The sequence below is a fragment of the Moschus berezovskii genome, chromosome 5 (assembly GCF_049115385.1).
Source record: "Moschus berezovskii isolate FMDL1 chromosome 5, NW_MosBer_1.0, whole genome shotgun sequence".
Lineage (NCBI taxonomy): Eukaryota > Metazoa > Chordata > Mammalia > Artiodactyla > Moschidae > Moschus > Moschus berezovskii.
Window position 1 is genome coordinate 19,687,352 of NC_142464.1, and position 25,247 is coordinate 19,712,598.

Below are 25,247 nucleotides of genomic sequence, written 5' to 3' on the forward strand. Positions count from 1 at the left end.
CAGTCTCCAAAGCAGAAATCAATGCTCTTTGACTGGCCTTGGCTCAAGGATGACCAAGTGAAGGCTGACCACTTTAGGGGAAGGTGGCCAGGACTTGACAAGCCAGAAAAAAAAAAAAAAATCATGCCAGCAAAGAAATGTTGTTTGTTCATAGTTCTCCCCACCCTCATGAATTTCATATCTGCTTCTGGTTTAAGCAAATCCTCCACTACTCTGCATAAACCAATGATCATTCTAAAATGTCCTAACTACTCCTCCTCTCTGTTCATGTAGAAATATTGTGTTTAATAACTGAGGAGCTATTTTTAATAAAAGGAAGAACCAACCCAGGATTTGTTTGGTTTTCATCTCTGGATGTAAGGGAGATTTGTTGGAAAACATCTTCTAGTTTAAAGATTTTATTATTCTTAACCACTCTTGATTATCTAATAAGGAGAAGGAGATATTTCTCTTACACTTTTATGTTTCTAGTGTTTAAAAAGCCAAGCAATTGTGGTATTAGAATTCTAAAATATCACAGTTTTAATGCCAAATCACTGTTCTTTTAGTGATGATGATGGTTATTGTGAGAACAGACTTCTTTTGGAAACTTGCCAAGAAACAGGTTCCTGACACAGGTCTGGGGAGGCAACTCTTCACCTGCAGGTACTCAGGAAAACTCAACTGGAGGGGGAAGAGGGGATGGGAATCCTATAACCAGGTGGTAACCCTGATGGCTTATTTGGAGAGGCATGGATCGAGAGAGGGCTCAACAGTCATAGTTTTGATTAATGGTAATACAGCTAATGACCTAACCTGTGACCCAGTTGAATCTAGCAGCCGCCTCTGCACAGCTACTCCAGGGCCAGAGTCTCCTTCAGCCAGAGTTTGCAGGTCCTCTTACACATCAGAAGCACCTCATATATGGTAGGAATTCGGTTTACCACCTGCGATCTACACTCAGGCTTTTCCTTCTCTATCTACAGCACACCTTATTTTACACTGCTGCTGCTGCTTAGTCGCTTCAGTCTTGCCCAACTCTGGGCGACCCCATGGACTATACCCCACCAGGCTCCTCCATCTATGGGATTCTCCAGGGCAGAGTGCTGGAGTGGGTTGCCATTCCCTTCTCCAGGGGCTCCTTCTAACCCAGGGATCGAACCCGGGTCTCCTGCATTGCAGGCAGATTCTTTACCACTGAACCATCAGGGAAGCCCTATTTTACACGAAATAGGTGCACTTATTCTTTATGGCATCTAATCACTTTTAGCGATTAAGAACGTTCTTTCTGCCTCACTTCGCACTAGGAGTTTTCCTTCCCAGCCCACCGCAAGCTCCACAGCCTGTGAGGCCCACTCGTCCTCTTCCCTCCTGTAATGAGAATTACAGGTCGCAGCTTCAGCTGAAGGGAATATAGTCGCTCCTCGATTTAATCCATTCCTTCCTCCCGCATTGTGCCTGCCCTGTGACCCGCTTGGTTTGTCTGTACCAAGTAGGTTCCTGGGCAAGCCAAGCCGTTCTATTTCTGGAGCCCTCTGCCGAGAGTCGTTTCAAGCAAGACCATGGAAATGTTCTGCTGACAGTCCCACACCGCTACAGTTGCCAGACCTTCCCAGCGCCAGCGGCGGCGGCGCGTTTACCTAAGCGCGGAGAAGTGTGAGGGTTGGTCGCGCCCCGGGCGGATCTTCGCTTTGGCGCCGTCAGGCTTCAGGCATTGATTGTATTTACTTGTTCTGAAGTGCCCAGGACTTAAGGTTGATTTTCCTTCCCCAGATTTAAAATACATTCATCTGTGGACGAATAAGGAGGAAAAGAAGAGACAGAGGGTCGCCAGGCGAAGCGGGAGCCAGAGGAGTACCCGGGCGCCCCTGGGCAGGAGCCGGGTGGGCGCCCTTTCGGGAAGAGAGCCCCGAGGGCCCAGTGGCGCTGAGGGCGTCGGAAGGCCCCGGGCGGCCTTGGCCGGAAGGAGCAAGGGTCCCGTTACCCTCAGAGGATATCTAGGCCCAAGGCCCGCTTCTGCCGCGCCCACCCTCCGGCCTGGGTCGCCTGGGCTCCCGGCGGCGGCAAGGTCGGGTCTGCTGGAGAGCCTGGAAGCTGCGGTTCGCTGCCGCCCACCGCGTGCGCCCCCTGCATGGCACAGCCTTGGGCCGGTTGTGACTTCTGGGCATCGACACCTGGAACCCGTTAAAAGGGCCTCCTGCTCACGCCCGGCCTCGGTCTCTCCCCACCCTCTGGCTCTCCAGGCCCAGGCGAGCTTTGAATGTATTAATTAAATAAAGCAGGCAGCCCTTGAATCGCGCCAATGCAGGGCGCTCCCGGGAGCGTGAAAGTCCTGGCCTCCGAATCCGCCAAAGAAAATGTGTGAAAAGAGAATTAGTGAAATTAGGTTAGACCAATAAAACGTGAGGGCGCCAGCATCCCCCCCCTTCCCTCTCCCCCAGCCTGGGGCTAGAAGGGCTATCTAGTCTGATCTATTGTTTCCCGCCCTGGCAGGGGGTTCATTGTTTGATAAATAATTCCCCCTCCATTTTATTCTTTAAAAAAAAAAAATGGGTATTTGCATAATCACTGCTTTGATGTGGCCAGAAATCGGAGGCTTGGTCTCCCCAAGTCTGCTATTGGTAGCGAGGCAACCAAGCTCGGTCCAGATCTTTCACTTCACTGACAGTGTGTGGCAGACTGTCAGAAACGGCACTGTTCAGCTGCTGCCTCCCTTTTAAAAAGGATCCACTTTAATGATTAAACCTAAGGAATGTCCAAAAGGAGGGGGGAAGGGGGAAGGACGAGGGTTCTCACCCCCCTCCACCTCCCTCTGTCCTTCAAGGTTCATTGTTCCCAGCAGTTTCTTTTCCAAAACCCGGGGGGGGGGGATTGCGTCTCCCTTGGGCTTCTCCACGTGGCTCGCCGTGGGCACCCGCAGGGGTCCCCCCCTGGCCGAGGAGGGGCGAGGTCCGCTAGAGCGGTCCTCCTCGTCCCGCACCCGTTTTTCTTTTCCCAGTTTGGTTTACCCAACACTGTACTCCTCTCGCTCCCGCTTCGCCCTGCGGCCCACCTCTGTTTCTTCTTTTCCTTCTTGTTCACCCACAGATGAATGAATGGATGGGGTTTGTCTTCCGGAGGATGCCGAAGTGAGCTGCTCTTTGGTTCCCGAGTGGAAACGGAGTGGGGAGGGTCCCCGGGAACGCAACTTAGGGGCAGATTCAGCTGGTCCCCGACAGGCGAGAGGAGCAAAGAAATTCACTCATCCGGAAAGCAGATCGAGAAAGCCAGTGTGGCCGGAGCTGCGATTTCCCTGCAAGGTGGAGGGAGTCGGAAGATGGAGTGGGAAAGAGTCCTGATGGTGTGTGTGCGCTGCAATAAATGACTTCTCCGTCTCTCTCTCTCTCTGCTAGGGTCGCGGGAGGAGGGGAGGCGATGCGAGCGTTCCTGTTTGCTTTCGCTTGCGCCAGCATCTCCAGCCCCTCAAGAGCAAATGGGGAAAAGTCAGCTTGGATTATTGACTAGAAACACTACGTTAAAAGCCGGGGCTGCCCCAGCAACTGGACAGGTGCCAGCTCTGATCTCCAGGCTGGGTAGGTCTCACCTGTGGCAGAAACGCACAACCTCCCCCGCCCCGCCCAGAGTCCAGGATTTCGGGAGGGCGGGAGTGGGGAGACTCCCGAGGGAAAGGAGGATCCCCGAAGCACCTGCGCCACCGGGTCCCACTACCTGTCCGTCTTCCGAGTCCCCGCATCCTCCGAGCTGGACCCCGGGCCATTCTTCAAGTGACTCACCAGCTTTTGGACGCAGAGCTTCAACGGTTGCTTAGCTCATTATAAATTCTCTTCTTTTTACTTTTCAAGACTGTAGTCGTATAAACAATCGGTTTTCTTTGTATCATATAAAATAATAGATTCAAGATTTTTTCCCAAGCGGCAGTATACTTGTAATTTTGTTTGGACTTTGAGAGTCGCTCTGTAGACACTATAGGGTATACTGAATTCCAGAGATGTAAGAAATCGAGAGGCAAAAAGCTAAAATTATTTCAAAGAACGCATCTCTAAGAGACACTGTTGGACTGTAGCTGGTCTTTGAAAGATTTAATAACAAGTGTGTCTCTTCTCTGATCTTGTTGAATTGTAGAACAGACCATGACACCAGTATTTTTCTTCACTTTTCCTTCCTTTCTAATGATTCCATCACTACTTTCTTTGTTTTTCTTCAGGACCTGCAGGCATACTTGGAGACATTAAACCATGAAGCAAAGAATCAAAACCTTTCACCAATTTTATTTGATCTAGAAACAATTAAGTAAAAGTCCATGTTATATGGGGAACAGGAAACTTCAAAATAAGCAGAGAAAGCTGGGGACTTGTTTCCATGGTAGCAGCTTGCAGTAAAGTCTAATTCCTTGTGACAAAGAGGTCATCTTCCTTTTCAAATGTGTTTATGATCCCTTTGTGCATTGTATTTTGGCATAAAGGCTTCTATGCCCTGTTAGGGCTCCGCAGGCAGCTCTATGACTCTCAAGGGGGTTTATTGCCTCCTTGATATAAGAATAGCAGAAAGAAGCCAAACTAGTGCCAGTGTGACAAAAGACAGCCTCACGGGCTTGCTGTTGCTTTCTTTCTGTTAACACACAAATCTTGCTATGCACTGAAATAATTTAAAAATGAGAGATTCTGGGATAACTTTGATTTTGTGTTTTTTCAACCTTTTACATAAATTGAAACACTACATGCAAACATGTACAAGAAGATTGATTCAGTGTGAGGATATAGTTATTTTTTGCCTCACTTTCCAGATAATTTTGGAAAAGAAATCAAATGAGGTAAAACCTGGAATATACCTTTGAAAATGTATGGAGAAAGTCTAACCATAAACTTCAGATGACTATTGCATTAATGCATTAATACTTCTTTCATTTCACAGTGCCTACAACATGATCAAAAAGAAGACAGAATCAAGTCTATCTGAACTAGTATCTTCCTTAACTCAAAACCACCATGGCAGCAGCTTGAAATAGACAAATAAGAAAACTTGAATTTTGCTATTAGAGCAGTAAAGCCACTGAAAAATTTTGAGTTCAAACCCAGTGTTTCTTCTGAATTAGAAGAAAGTCAAACCTTACTAACAGAGCTCTTGATAGCTTTGCAAAAGAAGTTCCTATCACTTTCAGGAGACCTAGGAGAGTCCATCTGACATCTTCAGTCTGGGAAGAATCAGAAAGAGTGTAGTGAAAACTGAGTTTTATTTCTCGGTGAACAAATAATTTAAAAGGGGTTTCAGTTCTACCAGAATAAAACTTCTGGAATCTTGGACTATTCTGCTCGCTTACATTGGGGAGAGTTGTCAAGATTTCTTAGAGTTTTTTTCAGAGCAACATGGTTCTAGGCTATAGAAGATGAAGCTGAACTGACAAAGGCACTGGTCAAAGACCCCTCACCTTTACATTATTCTGAATCTCTCAGATATTTATGTCTTTGATGATAACAACATGTATAAGATGGTAATGGTGATACTGCATGACAAAGCAGACTGGAGCAAATCCCTATGGTGACAATACCTGGTTCTTAGCTCTCCAGATAACTGCTAATTCTACCTCTTTCCACCAAAAAGACAACAATGTTCAATTTTCTTCAGTGGTGCTGTTTTCCAGTCAGTTTAGTTGCTCAGTCGTGTCTGACTCTTTGCGACCCCATGAATCACAGCGCGCCAGGCCTCCCTGTCCATCACCAACTCCAGGAGTTCACCCAAACTCATGTCCATTGAGTCAGTGACACCATCCAACCATCTCATCCTCTTCTCCTTCTGCCCCCAATCCCTCCCAGCATCAGAGTCTTTTCCAGTGAGTCAACTCTTCTCATGAAGTGGCCAAAGAATTGGAGTTTCAGCTTTAGCATCAGTCCTTCCAATGAACACCCAGGACTGATCCCCTTTAGAATGGACTGGTTGGATCTCCTTGCAGTCCAAGGGACTCTCAAGAGTCTTCTCCAACACCACAGTTCAAAAGCATCAATTCTTCGGTGATCAGCTTTCTTCATAGTCCAACTCTCACATCCATACATGACTATTGGAAAAACCATTGCTTTGACTAGATGGATCTTTGTTGGCAAAGTAATGTCTCTGCTTTTTAATATACTGTCTAGGTTGGTCATAGCTTTTCTTCCAAGAAGCAAACGTCTTTTAATTTCATGGCTGCAGTCACCATCTGCCCCAGCAAAATAAGGAATGTTACAAGATCTTTTGTAAGAGAGTAGAAGGAGAGAATTCATAGATGTTAGACTTCTCCACTTTTTGATATTCATGACACACTTTAGGATTTTGATAGCGTACTCGAAGGGATTGGGAGTCTTCTAAAAACATAACAAAGCAGCTATGATTATACCACACAGTATCTTCACTGTGTCTCACGGAATCTATAATAGTCACAACCATCAGCCACTGCCCTTCAGCATTGTATCACTGTTTGAAAAGAATTATTTCTTGTTCTGATAGTGCCTCCCATATATACTTGGCAATATTCCTACATGTTTCATTGGTGCCATCTTTATTCTACTCTGGAATTCTTAAAGCCTGTGATTTCATTTCATTCTATCTGGACAAAATCCTGCTGCTGGATACTGTGGAGGACATTTCTAGTCTCTACCAATGTCTGATGTTCTAACCCTACTAGGCATGCTCAGGCCCCTTACAATAGGACAAGACTCCATCTGTAGTCTCTATCTCCCTCTTCTCTTGAGTGGTGAGGCCAAAATATCAAAGCTGGTTGGAATTCTGGGTGATCATATAAAGAATATATGAAGTGTCCACCTCAACTTACAGTGTTACTTGAGGGAGAAAAACTTCCGAGTTAAAGGCCATGAAGATAGATTGGAAGGTTGTTATTGCATCATAACAGCCCACTTTGATTAACATGTGATTCATGGGGTCGCGAAGAGTCAGACACGACTGAGCTACTGAACTAAACTGAACTGAATTCATTTGAAGACTTTATCACTTGTTTGTAGCAAAAAAAAAAAAAAGTCTGAAAACTTGGTGGCTTACCTCTGAATGGGGCTTCCCCAATGGCTCAGTGGTAAAGAATCTGCCTGCAGTGCAAGAGTCACAGGAGATGCAGGTTCAATGGGTTGGGAAGATCCCCTTGGGGATGGCAAGGCAACCCACTCCAGCTTTCTTTCCTGGAGAATTCAAGGGACAGAGAAGCCTGGAGGGTTATAGTCCATAGGGTTACATAGTCTGAAGATTCTGTTATAAAAGATAATTTTATTTTTGGACATGCAAGAAAGTTTTATGGCTCAAAGTCTATAGCCATTCTAAAAGTTATTTTTTTTAATCATCTTTATCATTTTTAACTGTACAGTTAGTTTAGTTTTAAGTATATTCAGTGTTTTCAACCAATCTCCAGAACGTTTTCAGTTTACAAAACAGTAACTCTACACACATCAAACAACAACTCCCCATTTTCCCTCCCGTCCAACCTCTGGCAACCAATATTCTTCTTTCTGTTCCTTTAAATTTGACTACTTTACATACCTTATGTAATAAAAGCTATTTTATTTTTAAAGCATCTAGAGTCACTGTCCTCATTTTCTCTATTTTATTTAATAAACTAATTTTATTTACCCATACTGCTGATGTAGAAGTAAGTATGTATGAAGTCCTTTTATTCACCACACCTAGCCTTTCTGCTCCCTTGTGGGAAATCACAGTATGGAGCTGTCCTCTCCTTTACACAGTGTTACTGACTGCCTGCAGGTGGTTTTCTGGGAGGGCATCCATTATTTGAAGCCATCTATCCTTGAGAGAGTCCTGCACATAATTATGTATTCGCTACATCCCACCCAGAATGTGCTCCTGCATGCTTAGTTGTGTCCAACTCTCTGCGACCCTATGGACTGTAGCCCGCCAGGCCCCACTGTCCACGGGATTCTCCAGGCAAGAATACTGGAATGGGTTGCCATTTCCTTCTCCAAATGGAAATCAACCCTGAATGGTTGATTCAGCATCAAGGACTGATGCTGAAGCTCCAATATTTTGGCCAGCTGATGCGAAGCGCCGACTCATTGGAAAAGATCCTGATACTGGGAGAGATAGAAGGCAAAAGGAGAAGAGGGCAGCAGAGGATTAGGTTAGATAGCATCACCAACTCAATGGACATGAGTCTGAGGCAAACTACGGGAGATAGTGAAGGACAGGGAAGCCTGGTGTGCTGCACTCCATGGGGTCACAAAGAGTCGGACATGACTTAGTGACTGAACAACAACATTCTGAATGTGATTGACATGGCACCACAGGTTCTGGAGGCTAGATGGAAGAGTAAATTGATTCCTGGGACACTTAGATAGAACTCAAATAACAAATGAAATGTTATTTGATCCTGTTATATCCAAGCCTATAAGGGGACTATATCAATAAATTACAGATTTAGAGGAAGTACCAAAATCAGCTTTTTAACTTTTTAGAGTATGTAATGAGGCTTCTCATTTTAGGGAAGCCAGAGCACTGAATTGAGTCAACAGGCTGAATTTTTGATAAGGATCTTTTTTGTTACTGATTGGCTATGTGACCAGGGGTAAGTCTCTCAGCCTGATAACTAGATATTTCTAAAGTCTCTTCTAGTTCTGACTTTCAAAGTTTTTTTTCTTTTTTAAATAAAATACTATAGGTGTGTTTTTAGAAATACTTTGGGCAAACCTCAACAGTTTTATGTTGATACATATATTTTCAGAAGACATATCTTCAGAAGAACTGCTGTGTTGATTTTTTAAAAATAGATGAAGAAAGCAAATTTTAAGTTGCTTTTCATAACTGTGTCTTTAAAAAAGGGAAATGGAGACTGGAGCAAGGCAACTGAAATGTCCCTTAAGCTAGGCTAATATTTAACACTGACCTGTAAGACTTGTCATGCACTTTGAATCCAATCTTGTTTTTAGTCAGCATTTGCATTGAACAGAAAAAGTCAATCATTTTAGGTAGGGAAGAAAAGCAAACCTTTAAAAAAGATTCTCTTTCAAGCTGTCTTCAAGTAGAAGATGACTATTTCTTTTATTCAGAGACTTATATTTCTTCATCAGCCTCATTTTTCTCTCATCTTTAAAGGTATATCTTGATTTGGGCATCACAGATCTACAAACACATCACACAAGTAATTTAAAATGGTTCTTCTTGGGGGAAAAATAGATTAAGTCTCAGCTCCCCATGAATGCTCCTGCTCTTTCCTTTTTAATAAAGAAGAGTTAGACTGGACCAGTGCCGATGGCATATTTACCTTCATGAGCTAAAAAAAAAAAAAAAAGAAAAAAGTTAATTACTGCTCGGAGCAAGTTAGTCTGGCTGTCCTGAGCTGTCTTTTATTAGTTGTCCCCTTCATTAATTTCCCTCACTGGATTTGCTGCTAATAGCTGCCTGGTCCCAGTCAAAGCCGCATCTGTGCCATTGAGCAGAAAAGTAGGATCCTGGCCAAAGGGGGGTGGAGATGGCATGAGGGAGACGCTATTTACAAATCAACTCTTATTAACATGATGGTCTGGTTTGCTGAGGAGGGGGAGGGTGGGCCTCAGAGCAGAGAGCTGTAGAGCAGAGGAGAGGTAGTAAAAACTGGAGGAAGCAGCCCCAAGCATGGCAGTTTGGGTTTTTGCTTGATTCCTTATGAACTAGTGTTCTCCTCCTTGTTTTCCAAAGGCTGGATGAAGTATACTACTCTGTCACTGGATTTCATGAAAAGTAATACAAGTATGGATCTTTTAGTGAGGAGATCTGATTTTCACCTTATCATGCAGAGACTTGGAGAGATCCAAGTCAACATATGATTTTTTCCTTTATAAGTTTATAGCTTATTTTTAGATATTAATTCAGTTAAAGGCAATGTATTGAATACATATACGATTCTTAAAATTCTTGTCCAGTTGTGTACATTGCTTTGGAAAGGCCCAGCCATCTTTATTTTTCTCACACCTATCACCAACAAGTATACTACCTTACTAACTTATTTTGTTTACCTTGTCTCCCCTCACTGGGCCATCTATGAGGATGTGTGTGTTGTGTATGCATGTTCACACTTCATTCAACACTATCTCCAGCATCTGTAACAGTGCCTCCCACATAATAGGAGCTCAATAAGTATTTATTGAGTTAATACTGATGAAGAAAGGAAGTTTTTTTTATAGACAAAGAACAATCAGTTCCAAATTCCTATTTATATGCATACTCAATTATGACACATCTCAAAAGTTCTCCCCTCCTTTGTTTGAGAAGAAGAAAGTAGGGAGTTAGAAGGTTAACCCTCCCCTCAGCCCCTGTCATAGATAGATGTGGTCATTATCAACAGAGCTACTTGGAGAAGACTCTTGAGAGTCCCTTGGACTGCAAGGAGATCCAACCAGTCCATTCTAAAGGAGATCAGTCCTGGGTGTTCATTGAAAGGACTGATGCTAAAGCTGAAACTCCAATACTTTGGCCACCTTATGCGAAGAGTTGACTCACTGGAAAGGACTCTGATGCTGGGAAGGATTAGGGGCGGGAGGAGAAGGGGACGACAGAGAATGAGATGGCTGGATGGCATCACCGACTCGATGGACATGAGTTTGGGTGAACTCCGGGAGTTGGTGATGGACAGGGAGGCCTGGTGTGCTGTGATTCATGGGGTCGAAAAGAGTTGGACACGATTGAGCGACTGAACTGAACTGAACTGAACCTGAGCAATCCCTTTTTTTTTTTAGTGCAACAGTTCACCTTTACCAGCCGTACCTAGAATCTTTTGAAGCCTTGAAGATCATATAGAAGACCTGAGAAATGAGACAGTGGGCGAGGTGGGAGTTAGCCGTTCTAGACATATTCTCTATAAACACAGTTGTTTGAACAGGTTGAGGTGACCATAAGGCCTTTCTATGTATGTTGTAATACACTTGTATCTCATGTACAATTCACATGGTCTGTCACAGTAAGAAAGAAAATTAAATTTGAATACTCTGAGTATCACATACCCAGGTTTGGGGATCAGTTAGCTTGGGTTCAAACTCCACTTCTAATATTCATTAGCTGTGTGGTCACCTTAATTTTAACTTTCTAAATAGAGCTAAGTGAGCTAGTATGCAGAATGTGGTTGGGACATTAGGAAGTCCCAACAAATGGTTGCTATTTTGTTATTTTTTGGAAATGTGTACTAAATATGAAACCAAGGGTAGTCACTAGTTATCATTTAAACTATAAATTGCTTAATAATGGCCTATAACTTACCTTCTCTGATGAATCTTCCCTTTGAGTATTTTTGCAAAAACTTGCATGTCCTCCAAGTGTCAGGTCGCCTGAACAATGTTTGTTCAAGATGTTCTTTCATGAACTTGGAGTCAGCTGTGTCTACTTTGAGCTGGTTTTGACTGGCTGAGACCACTGACCCTCCAGCTGGGCATGCTCAAGTATCCCCTTGGTGACCGTGTTACATCAGAAGCCCCAAAACTCCACCCTCACATTGTGCCAACCCCACCATTTTCTTCCCAAGAAGAGGCTTGCAACTGAGTTGTGCCTTGGGAATCTACATGGAAGGACCATTATCTCATGTTTTCCTTGTTTTTGATCACCTTTCTCCCTGGTCCCAATGCCTCAGCTTTATCCCATAAATACCCCCTGCCTCTTGCCTGGGGGGAGGCAGAGTTGAGACTTGGCCTCTTTTGTCCTCACTTGGCTGACTCCTGAATAAACCTTTTCTCTGCTTCAAACCTCCATGTCTCAGCACTTGGCATGCTGAACTTCGGGGCAAAGTTCAGAAACAAATATACATGGTATTTTAGTATAAAAATCCCAGATTGGTAAAAACCTAGAATAATCATAACTACCGTTGACTTGAGTGACATTATTTATAGTTAATAACTATAATTAATATAATTCTTTGGTGAATGATATAAAATATTTCATCCTTTGATAATATTATAAATCTTGGAACAAGAGAGGAGCTTATATAGTGTGGTTTTGGAGGGGCTGTTTCAATCATTGAAAAGCATATCCCCTTGAACCTGAAATTCTATTTTTAGGAAGTTACCCACAGAAATTCCCTTTCTGTCTCTTATTGTCTCTCTTTCTTTACATACACATGTACACACACATGCTCAGAGGTTTATTATAGTGTTACTTGTAAAAAAAAGTTTGGAATCAAGTTAAATGTGCATCAGTAGGGCATAAGTTGAACAAGGCATGGCAAAGTCACATGGTGCAGTACTATCTACCATGCTAAGAATGGAATAGCGCTAAGTGAACTGACTTGCAGTTGACCACAATCTTATCTTCCATTACTAATACAGCCAATGTGGTTTCTAGGAAACATGGATGTTTCTTTTGTCTCCAAATGGGGCTGATCACTAGAATCCCTTGTGTTATATTTTATAAATTCCCAGCTCCTTTTCCAGACTTATTATAGGATGAGACTTGTTGAGCCTAGAGCCCAGAATCTGTTTTTTGGTTTTTTTTTAAACTAGAATGATTCTGACACAACCAGCTTGGCACTAGTTCTAGGATGGCCGTTCAGAAACTGTGGAGTGAAATAGTACAGAGAAATATGAAGGATTATTTCTAGATGGCCTTGATTAAGATGCACATATATAATTTGGAAGGGCTCTTTTGCAAAGTGAGGGGGAGCCGTATTAATGTAATGCTTCCGATTTACATTATTTCCAGTTTCTCACAGATGGGCTTTCTGACAGGATCCGTGAATCAATTAGTAGCATTAAGCAGTTTGCAGCATCCCTTTGATGAATTCTGAGCCCTGGCTGGTGCACTCTTAACTTCTCCCAACCACTCAAGCTTGCAGATCACCTTAGTACTCACTGGGAGAAGTAAGAAAGAAGTGGGTTTCTTGGGTAGCATCCTGTCTGGCTGGAGAGTCCAGGTACTCACACATGCTCTCAGCTTTCCTGGTGAAAGAAATCATGGCTGTGGGGGTCATTCCTGGCACTGCGCCTTAGTAGAAGAGTGATGTGGGCAAAGTGAAACTGTTCCTCTTACCTCTTCAGTGGTTTATTTTTGGATTCTTCAGTTTCAGTGACATGCTGGGGTTTCTCTGCCGGACTTCTTGGCTCTAACAAAGATGTTCTTATCTGTGGATGATTACAAAAGTAATAGGTAGAGAACTCCTATTCTGCCATTCTGCTGATATCACTTCAATTACGTTTCTCTGTGCTAGACTGAAATAAGAAAATAATACTATCTACAGCATCAAAGGCTATGTATAGCATCAAAATATAAACTATGTAGGAAAAATTTAATAAACGATGGGCAAAATGTACATGCTGAAAACTAGAAAGCATTTATGAGAAACATTAAAGAAAACTTAAATACATGAAGAGATGTATGGTACTCATGGATCAGAATATTCCACATAGTTAAAAATGCCAATTTCCCCCTACCGTGGTCAGTCTGCAGATGCACAATGGATCTCTGCCCCATCCACAATCTGGATGTCAAGACTGATGATGCCACACATGTACCAAAAGGGTGTGAGATTATTATTCACATAAGGAAGTTTTCTGGGAAGAACAAGGCAGCCTCCCAAAGGAGGGCAAAATGGCTTGAAAGAATGGGCTTAGGGTTTTATGGTGTTTAGAGGATAACGCTTGTGTGAGAGCTCTTTCCATAGGTTGGGGTTTCATGCTTTTAACTTCCTGCTGGTGCCAAAGGAGACAGCACCTGGGTTTTCTGGTCAGCTTGTCCAGATGTGGGACAGAGAGGTCAGGCAGAGTAGTGGGGCTTCATAGCTGTCAATCATCAAACATCAAAAATTAGAGTCAGACACTTTGTTAGAGTCCCAATTCGATTTATAAATACAATACTAACCCAATTAAAAGTCTTCTTTCTCCCTGATAATTTTTTTTTCTGAAGTCTATTTTGCTTGATTTTAGTTTTATGATGTATCCTTAATCTCAATGATGGTTAGCTGCTCTGGCTAAAGGAAAAACCACAGTCTTTAATTCAAGAAACTTGAAAAATACCCTTCTTAATGCACTTTAAAACACTTGGTTTCTGAGCCAAAACCAATAAATTACGTCTTCTTTATTGCTTATTTTTATAATAATTCAGTTCTTTATTTGAAACATATTATGTAATAATACATATAAGGACAACATTTATAATAATCATCTTAAAAATTAGATAAGCAACAAATGTGACCACATAATAGTAGAATACTCTGAGAGATAATGGTGCCTTATCACTAGGATCCAAGAACAAGTAATAATCAGTTTCTCCAGAGTCAAATGATTGGCAGATGCATCAAATAATGATAAAAATCAACATTTTAATACAACACTGGGAACCATTAGTATTATTATTTTTTTTACCAATTTTAATTCATGTATCCAAAATAGCTTAATTTTAAACACTAAAATCAAAATCATGGAAAATAAGAGGGGACTAAAACTCCCTAAGTGATGGAGCACTCATCTTTTTTTATTTTTTTAACCCAGACAAAAAACAAAAACAAATAACAAACAAATAAAGGAAAAAACCCCCTCCACCCAGGAGCTAATCCATTTTCCACACTCATTATCATTCAGATGAGTCTTTTGTAAGACAAAGATGGCGGCATAGCTATTCTCAGTGTCTGAGAACGCCTTTCTTATTTGGACTTTACAAATAAAGAGGACCCTCTGGATCTAATTAAGAGATTTTTCACCTGCCATCATTCATTCATTCAATTCACAAACATTTATGGAACACGTGCAACGTGCATGGCACAACGTTAAATACTGTATTACACCAGGAGTTATGCCCCAATGGGTCAATCATAAAACTACACTCTTAATTAATCTTGTGATTTTTAATGATTTAATTCTTTCATTCAACAGGGCCTTATTAACGACCAAGTGCTAGGCTAGGCACTGGTGCTGACAAAATGAACTCACAATCTCTGCTTTCACGCGCTCATAATCTAATGGGGGAGGCAGATACATAAACAAGTAATTACTGTGCGATTGAGGTCCCACCATAAAAGGTTGGTGATGATGTAACGGAGGCTCTGCAAGTGTGTGCAAGGGTGTATTTGCGTGCATGTGTAACTAGAGGGAAGTAGGAGAAGAGGCTGGAGAAGGCAATGGCAAGCCACTCCAGTACTCTTGCCTAGAAAGTCCCATGGATGGAGGAGCCTGGTAGGCTGCAGTCCGTGGGGTCGCTAAGGGTCAGACACGACTGAGCGACTTCACTTTCACTTTTCACTTTCACACATTGCAGAAGGAAATGGCAACCCGCTCCAGTGTTCTTGCCTGGAGAATCCCAGGGACGGGGGAGCCTGGTGGGCTTCCGTCTATCGGGTCACACAGAGTCGGACACGACCGAAGTGGCTTAGCGGCAGCAGCAGCAGCAGCAGCAGAAGAGTCAGAGAAGGTCTCCTTGACGAGGTGACACTTAAGCTGAGTCTTGAAGAGCAAATGAGAGTTTCCCAGCAGAGGCAGAGGCAGATACTGCAGGCATAGGAAAGAGCCTCGGGAGACAGCTGAAGGAAGGCACGTCATACCTGGGGAATTGCAGTCAGATGGGGCTGGAGGATGTGGGGCTGCCGGGAGGTGAGGTTGAAGAGAGATGGAACAAGAGGATCGTGTTGAGTATTATTTAGGCTGAATTGTATGAACTTGCCAATAAAGATGATTTTGACTTAAAAAACAAGTAATTTGATACAGCTGAAATGTATTTCAAGGTCACATGAGAACAGTGAATAAGCATTAGTATTACAGAAATAACCAAAGAAACGTTTTGGCCAAAACCCAATAAATAACTACATGAATGGAACCTACTACTGTTTCCATTGTTATTTACATTTCCCACTTCTTCATGCCCTGATTAGAACTGACTTTTCCTAAATACTTGTAACCGATGTTACCATCAGGGGGTTAATTTCCAAAATATATAAATAGCTCACACAACTCAGAAGCAAAAACCTAAATAACACAATAAAAAAACAGGCAGAAGACCTAAATAGACATTTCTCCAAAGAAGACATATAAGTGGCCAATAGGCACATGAAAAGATGTTCAATATCACTAATTATCAGAGAATTGCAAAATTAAAGCTATAATGAAGTATCACACCAGTCAGAACGGTCAATACTGAAAGTCTACAGATAAAAAATGCTGGAGAGGGTGTGGAGAAAAGTGAATCTTCCCTCCTACATTGTTGGTGGGAATGTAAATTGGTACAGGAACTATAGGGAACAGTATGGAGGCTCTTTAAAAAATTAAAAATAGTTTTATTAATACCATATGATCCAGGAATCCCACTCCGGGGCATGTATTCAGAAAAAAACTCTAATTCGCAAAAATACATGCACACCAATATTCATAGCAATATTATTTACAATAGTCAAGACCTGGAAGTAACCTAAATGTCCATTGACAGATGAATGGATAAAGAAGATTTGGTACATATACATTGTACAATGAAATATTACTCATCAAAGAATTAAACAGTGTCATTTGCAGCAACGTGGATGGACCTAGAGATTATCACACTAAGTGATTAGATCAGAAAAAGAAAGACAAATATGATATCACTTACCTGTGGACTCAAAAACATGATAGAAATGAACTTATTTACAAAACAGAAACAGATCACAGACATAGAAAATAAATGTATGGTTATCAAAGGGGAAAGGGGGTGGGGTAAGAATAAATTAGGAGTTTGGGATTAATGAATATGCATTCTTGCAGCTCATATAAATAAACAACAAAGTCCTACTATATAGCACAGGGAACTATATTCAATAACCTGTAATAAACCATAATGGAAAAGAAAGCACTGAATCACTTTGCTGTGCACTAGAAACTAACACAATAATGTAAATCAACTCTACTTCAGTAAAAAAAATTTTTTTTAGAGAAACGACTTCTTAAAAGCAAGACTAGTTCCCTGAGTCTGGGGAGAATCCAAGATGACATGTAGTTAAGGGGTCTTGGCCACTAAAGTTAATGAGAGTGGGGCTGGGAAAATGAAGTCAGCAGGACTGCAAAGGGAAAAGAGTTTAGATAATAATGATAACACGATTCTATCCTTTACTGAACACCAAAATATGCCAGCCACTGGACTGAGTCCTTCACATATGTTACTTCCAACCTCTTAACACTCCAAGGTGTCTGTTTTTACACCCATTTCACATATGGGAACTCAAAGGGTCTGAGAGGCTAGGCACCACTCTTCTAGTAAGTTGCAGAGCCAGGGTATATACCTATTATTTTACCAGGTGCTTCCCTTCAAGGAGACATAATGGGAGTGGTTGCAGGTAGAATTAGAAGTGACCGTCTGATCACTAGCTGGTGTTTAAAAGTTATTTCCCAGAGGTAGAAAGACCAGAAAATATGTGTAGCCCCATGCATCAGTTCAATGCCAGAAGTTCTTGATTTTTAATTTTCATGGTTTTGGTTCTAGAGAGGTAGGAAGGGAGAAAGAGTACAGGGTGCAGGAGATTTGGTAACATGGGAATAAAAGTGAAGACAGGATGCTCTTTCCAACCTCCCTGGCAAGCAAGCAGCTGGCTCTATAATTTAACTCTGTTTACTGTTCAAGGACAGAGCACAACCCGCTTAGTGAAGTCCGTCCCAACAATAGATAAATGGCGAGGCGAAGAAACTGTGTGGACATCGTATAATGACAACATTTTTCTTGATTTATTCCCCATAATATGTGCATAGGAAGGAATTTATAATCACAAAAATGCAGCATCGAAATTTGAAACATGTTACTGAGGGAGTGTGCTTAGCCAGGAAACTTCAGACAATGTTTTCATCGCTTCGGAATGATGGTCCAGTTGAGCTGCTGCAGTTCTCCGCAGCCCTGTTATCCTGAAGCCACCCAGCGCCCTCACACACACAGTGGGAACAATGCCCTGGGCGCCCACGTGGTCCACAGTCACAGGGTCTCATCTATTATCCAAGTGGCCTATTCTAGAAACCATCTTTTGGGTGTGTCTTTTCATTTGTTTCTTCTGTCCCACATGCTGAGAGTGATGACAAGGGTCATTTCTAGTTAATATTGTGAACAGTGCACTTAAAGTGACCTTTCCAACTGAGAAGCAGCTATTCAGAGTCTGGATTTTTAAACAGATTTCTCCAAAAAAAGTGGGTGTATTTCCTGAAAGGTCAGACTTTTGAATTTAGACTTAGGTGTCTGTGGCTCTCTGAGTCTTAGTTATTTTCATAAGAAACATGATGTTGTTAAGTGTCTGAAAAAGAAAGTAACTCATTATTTTGCAGAGGCAAAAGGGAATATCGATTTTTAGTAGGCTGAAATATATAATTAGTCTTTCCAATGGAAAACACTATAATAAATACACAAACCAGTGGGCAGAGTCTCTTCTTTCTTCTAGCAATTGCCTGAGTAAGCTGTACCAAACTATAAAATGCTTCCTGAAGAAAATATTTTCCTGTTGATTGGATTGATTTTTAAAATTTATAAAACATTAAATTTTCTTGAATACTTTTTTCAATTCACCATTTTAGCATTTGAGACATACTCTGGTAGGTGTTCTGAGCAAGGCATTTTGGGCACATTTTCAAAAATCACCAAGGGAGTAAAACAGCTGACATATATCAAATGACCAAAGCACTTAATTCATATCAATCTTTTAATTTTTAAGTTACTGACAAAAATCTGGCATCTCTTGACATATGGGGCAGTTTGAAGCTCTGTTTCCCAGTCATCAGTTGCTGTGTTAGCCACTTGACAACAACAACAACAGCATGTTACCGGCCTGTATAGAAAGGGTCTAAAACAATAGGTTTCTTTTTGATTGCTTGCATTTTTCCCTTCCCTCTGGTAACCAAGAGTTAAATGTAATAAAAGCTGATACCTAGCAACGCAGAGTTTTAGAGATACCAAATTTAATTCGACTTTATATGTGATTATGTTGTCTCAAGATACTTAGGAATAATTTTCGCTTGTTGAGTGTGTGTCCTTGCTCAGCTCAGACAAGGCAAAGGCTGAGCTGCCAGGATGGAGTGGCAAGAAGAGGCAGGAGGGGATGAGCTCGTGTCTCTTTGCGGTAGGTTGTCGAGGTCATGCTGAACTGTGGAGCTCTCACTGATATCCAGCTCAATCTCAGATCATCTTCTTTGGTGCTTGTCTGAAAGTCCTAGGACTTTGATAATTTAAATTGCCTCTGTCAGTACAATTTATGGCTTTGAGTCCTTGTAGGAGGCATGTTTCAACAGCCCCAGGCTCCATTGCGTTTAACCTTTATCCACACCCATTGAAGGATCTTGCTAACTCGTCCGCAGTGGGGCAAAGGGGCGAAGCCACTCAGATGATGCCTGCCTGTGTGCTAGTCTGGCCGGGCCTGGCTCCTGCACTAACATGCCCTGAGGGCTGGGGAAGGATACAGCTGGCCAGAGGCTCCCGTTCCTCAGAGCCCATCTCTGTGCTGCAGGTGCCTCAGTGACTGCGATCCAGCCCAAGGGAACGCAGCACACGATCCAGGTGCTCAGCCGGAGAGAATGCGCCCTATTGAAAACATGTTGGGAACACGGCCCTTCAAAGCCAGGCTCTGTGGGTCCTTCTGTTATTTGGAAAAGACCATGTCAAATGTCTAACAAAAGTGTTTAAATAGTCCCTCTCCTCTTTGGTGATTTGTGTAGGAAAAGAAGGTTAAATCGGCTGTCTTTGGCGGAGAAAACATATATTCTCTAGCACTATCATCTGTTCTTGCAGAACATGTATAGAACATATAGATGGTTACTAAGTAAGTAACGTTTGAAAATCTAGTTAAAAGTTACCAAATAGGGCATTCTTTGATTTGAAACCCTTTTGACTAGAAAAATGGTCTGTACCATTTAAGAAAATTTGGTGTGGCAAAGTATAGGCAAAATGTAAAAACAGACATTTCTAACAACAGTGTTGCCTAAAATTTATGAGGACAACAGAATTCTTTCTCATGTGTCATTTTCAGTGTAAGGCCTAAACGGCAGAACACAAACTAAACTTTAATATTATTTTAAGTTAAAAAATTTAATTAGAGAGAAATGAATTTTTCTTATGATGACTTTAATTAATGCACTTTCTTAATCTCAGTTTGATACTTACTCTAGTTTTCTTCCTTTGGAAAAATACTTTTAAAAACAATATAACCATTATAGATTCAAATATTTAAAAATCTGCTTTCTGTAATACAGTAAATACTTGCCTCAGCGTGGTGAACTAAAGGCTATAATCCCAGCCTTCCATTGTGAACTCATTTCTGTGTGAGATTCATTGAAAATTTTATCACTGTGTAGATCACACAGTGGAATAGCAGTGTTAATAACTGGATACTGTAGCTATAGACTGTAACCTACTCTCAGGAAGCTGACTGCCCCAGGGCCAGTGGCTGCTCATTTATTTCACTGTATTTAAATCAATTGCTAAGGCAGTCAAACAATAAATTGTGTATCCATCTCTGGTAATAAAATTGGCACCTCAAACAGCAGAGGCTTGTACAAAGACTTAATAGTTCCCCTGTTCAGGATGGATTCTTCTTTGTACCATCTTTTGCAGGGAAGTTGCCCACATGTAAAGGAACATTCTTGTTTCTATCTTCTTGTTAAATTTTGTTTTACCACTGTACAATTGAGCCCAACTTTTTCAGTTTCTGTAAAGCTTCCACTCACTGCTTGAGGGGAATTCTTTTGTCTGGTCAGCGGAACAAGATAACTGATTTAATCTTCCTAGGAACACGTGAGTCGCCATGTATCATTTTAATCTGCAAAACACTAGGGCTGAGTAGTGTCACATGCTGATTTTACTTTTCTATGAGAAAGTGACTCCCTGGTTCAATGATGGATTGCTTGTTCTCTTTAAACAACAGTCAAGATGGTGAATGCCCTGGGGTGATAGACAGGGTGTGCAATGGGAATGGGGGCCAATCTGATGGCTTGGTTCAAGTTCACCTGACAAAGCTGGAGCAGTCTGCAAGCAGCACTCGAGAAAGGATTATTCACACTGGCATTATAATTTTGAATGCATTTTTCTCCTTGTGCAGCTGCAAAGCTCCCTCACACTGAAGGTTTATGCACCATAATAAAGAGATTTATTTTTTTTTCTCTCACTCTCTCTGGCTTCTTACACTTTACACCTAGTTTCTACTGAACTGTTCAGGCAGAGGACATCTGTATATGCAAACTGCACAGAACAAGCATCATCTTCAAAACAATGGCAGTGCTGAAAGACAGAATTAAAAGTCTGACATTTTTGATGTCTGAAGGGACCGAAATTAAGTCTCCTTGCATTGAACTCAACTCCTCAAACTCAGCTTTTAAAATATTGTCATTTCACAACTTTATACACAAGAGTATAATGAAAATTATTTAGTTTGATTTAGAAAAATTATAATGGAATTGTTCTAAAAATTACTTGGAAATTTCTTGATACCGATTTTGCCAAGAGAAATTAAAGAATAGGGGAAAGAAGTTAGAGAAAGGTAAACAGAATGAAGCAAAATAATTTTCCTTATAAACAGAGAGGTAGGATTGGAGGGAATTTTGCCTTTCTTTCCTTCCAACTTTCCCCATCCTTCTGTCCACCCACTTACCTACCTACAACTCACCTTATTGGAGAACAGCTTTCTGGAGGCTGGAGAGCTCAGACATTCTTTCCTTCTGTAGTTAAGACATCGATTATTATTGCCCCTTGGAGCAAGAGGTAGTTATGTGGTAAGCACTTACTGAGCATAGAAAATACATAGAATTGCCAGTGATGTCTTATTCATGTACTCACTTATTTAACACAAATGAACGATCAACTGTTAAGCAGACTCTATAATGCCCAAGTGTGCGGTGGGGGATACAAAGGGGCCCAAGACTCAGTTTAGGCCAGTGAGACACACAGAGTCACCTTCGAGCTGGCCTCCAAGTGACTCCTGCCTCTGGCTGGTCATGCCCTTTGACCTTCTCCCACACGGTACCAGGGCTGGTCTGTGTGACTAATAGAATATGAGAGTGATGGTTTGTCACTTCTGAAGTTAGGTTATAAAAGACCTTGTGACTTCTGTTTCTCTCCCCCTTGGACTTTTTGCTCTGGCTTGAGCCAGCTGCCATGTTGTCATACGGACAGGCCCATGTGGTAAAGAACTTAGACCTCTGGCCGACGGCCATCAAGGAAGAGGCCTCCTGCCAAGAGTCACAGGAGAGCGCCTGGAAGCAGATCCTCTAGTCCCAGTCACACGTTCAGATGACTGCAGTCCCACTGACAGTCTGACAGCAGACCTCAGGAGAGATTCTGAGCCAGCACTACTCAGCAGGGCCACTCACCAATTTTCCATCTTGAGTAACTTTGAGATAAACGCGGTTGTTAGCCTCTAAGTTTTGGGGTAATTTGTCATGTAGCAAAACGTAAACAATACAACAGATAATTATAATTTACCTATATTGTAGGTAATATGACACAAGAGTGCATTAGCTTCCATGCTAGCTGAGCCTGTGCAGTGATAGTTGTATAGCTATTTGGGGAGGTCACAGGGGGGTAAGTCTCCAAGCTTGTGGAAAGGGAGGGAATGAGGATGCTGGATATCAGGGAGGATTTTCTGAAGGAGGTGTCGGTTGAGGTGAGTATTCAAGCACGAGAAGATATAGAGGGTAATTGTCCCCTAAGAAAAGCATGAAAACACTTATCAAGTCACGAAGCGTCTTCGTGCTGGGGTGGAAGGAGGCAGGGTGGATTGCAAACTGACGCGATAAGCTGCTCGGTGTTCCTGAAGAGCGTGTTACAAGACTGGGAGTAGCAATGGGCGAAAGGAGAAAGCTCTATATGATCGTCCGATAATGTGAATTTTCTACTGAAAAAGAGAATCTTTTGAATTCCTCATTAATATTATTTTTTTATGTAAGTAATACATGCTTATTGCAGAAAGTTTGGAAAAAATAGATGAGAAGAAAATAAAATTCCCTACCACAAATTCACTAGCCAGGGAAAAACACAATGAAGATTTCCATGTATTATACGTATATTATTTTTTCTATTTACATACATATATATACTGAAATTATGATCAATACTATAATGCTGTTTTAGAGATTGCTTTTTTACTTCAAAGTTTGTATATAATTAAATATTTTTAAAAATATACAATTTAAATGAATGAATAATAGTAATATGGGTAAATTAAATATTTAAAACTATTTCTCTGCTGTTGAAAAATTTTCTTTTTTACTATCATAAGCAAAGTTATGATAGACTCACTTGTATATAAACATTTGTTCACATTTCTGTTTATTTCCTCATTAGAGGTTTGTAGAAGTAGAATTACTCAGTCCAACATATATTGGATTTTTCTTGATATTTTTTCCTTTATATGATCTCACATTTTAAAATATTTCTGTGGAGATTTAAATATATATATATAAAAGGGGAAAGATTAGTGTAATGAATCCTTATATACCCTTCTCCTTGCTTCAACACTATCAGGAAAGAGCCAAGCTTCTTTCATTTCTCCACTTCTCTTTGGCTTTTGTATTTTTAAAATACATCACTTCATTAACTTTTATCTAATACTCAACACAAACTTAAAAATCCCTAATTGTCCCCAAAATGTTATTTTATTATTAATTTATTATAGAGGTATAGAGTCACCTCATTATAACAAGAGACCAGCCTATCAGTAAATTCCAAGAGATTAAAGAGCTCTGTGCCAGGAATCAGGGACAGAGACTATATATATGTATATATATATATTCTGATTTTTCCAGATGTGGATAGGGTTGGGATAGTAAGCACATTTTCTTGCCCCCTTTCTCAGATATAAACTTTTAAGTGTTTCACTATTAATTATGATATTGCTGATCAAAAGAAAAGTTAAAATACCTTTTTTCAGATTCAGGAAGTTTTTCTTTGTCTAATTTGCAAAGAGCTTTTTTTAACCATAAATTGATTTTTAACGTTATCAAATAATTTTTTCTGCATCTTTGACATTATTAATTTCCCCCTTTATTTTGTTAATAGGATAAAAATTTAAAATATTCTTTAATAAAGTTTAGTTAAGTTTGGGTTTTTCAAGAAGCAAATGCCAAGAAGGAATATAAAACATACAAAGTATTTATTGAGAAAAATGACTGTACAGGGTACATGAGAGAGGAGAGGAGTATGCAGGGAGAGCATGGTGGAGGGCTGGCACTGTGAAAGGAGAGGGCAAACAGAGGAGAAGCCGCAGCGGCGATTACAGCAGAGTTCTGAGAAAGCTTTGGTCTGGCCAGTGGGGAGATTTTGCGCCATCACCTGTCAGAAGCACTTTGGGCCTGGCATCCATGTCTCGCTCAGTCACTGGCTGAGCGCCCACAGCGGTGGATCCAGACGGGGTGCAGGCTGGGGGCGGCAGCCAACTGTGCTCCTAGCAAGAGGACCGAACGGCTCTCGGCGGCTCTATCTGCAACTGCAAACTGGCGCCGTAACCTCAAACTGAGAAAGGTACACCTACCTAGAGTTCAGAACTCAGGACGTTCACGCATGTAGGTCTGAGTTACATCACCAGATAAGGCACTAAGATTTGTTGAGGTAATAGTTAAGAGAAATTGAGAATGAATAGTGGAGGAAGGAGCGAGGGTGTACCAGGTGCAGTCCCAAAGACTAAGTATGGTGAGGGAGTATCTCAGCAGTCTCTTTTGTAAACTCCAGCAAGATCATGGAAGCGCTGCTCTCCAAACCTGTATGAAGCAGCACATCTGTGCGGTGCAAGGGCTGCCTGTGGTGGCCATCTCCCTCACACCTCCTGCAAGTGTAAATGTGCTAGAAGAAAATATGAAGGGTTAAGAATAACAAAACCCCAGACATGGAGAACAGACTTATGGACAAGAGTTGGGGAGAAGATGGACAGGGTGAGAAAAATGGAGAGAGTAGCCTGGATGCATATACACTAACATTCGTAAATAGATAGCCAATGGGAATTTGCTGTATGACTCACAGAACCCAAACTGGGGCTCTGTAATAACCTGGACAGGGTGGAAATGGCAGGAGGTGGGAGGGAGATTCAAGGAGGAGGGGACATATGTACACCTATGGTTAATTCTGGAAAAGGAAATGGCACCCCATTCCAGTAGTCTTGCCTGGAAAATCCCACGGATGGAGGAGCCTGGTAGGCTACAATCCATGGGGTCGTGAAGAGTCAGACACGACTGAGTGACTCCACTTTCACTTTTCACTTGCCTGCATTGTAGAAGGCAATGGCAACCCACTCCAGTGTTCTTGCCTGGAGAATCCCAGGGATGGGGGAGCCTGGTGGGCTGCCCTCTATGGGGTTGCACAGAGTCAGACACGACTGAAGTGACTTAACAGCAGCAGCAGCATGGTTAATTCAT

The 25,247-nt window shown here is 41.6% G+C and overlaps 1 long non-coding RNA gene across 2 annotated transcripts; it reads right to left on the minus strand.

Annotated features, from left to right (window-relative positions):
• Positions 1-258: 258 nt before the first annotated feature.
• On the minus strand, positions 259-13,175 carry LOC148777794 (uncharacterized). 2 transcript variants are annotated; one of them, XR_016037407.1, is made up of 6 exons: positions 12,955-13,175; positions 12,778-12,863; positions 8,953-9,087; positions 7,006-7,139; positions 3,032-6,169; positions 259-1,769 (listed from the first exon to the last, which is right to left on the minus strand). It is a non-coding gene; the product is annotated as an uncharacterized LOC148777794 (long non-coding RNA). The 2 variants fall into 2 exon arrangements; XR_016037406.1 differs by having other exon boundaries at positions 12,778-13,175.
• Positions 13,176-25,247: the final 12,072 nt, after the last annotated feature.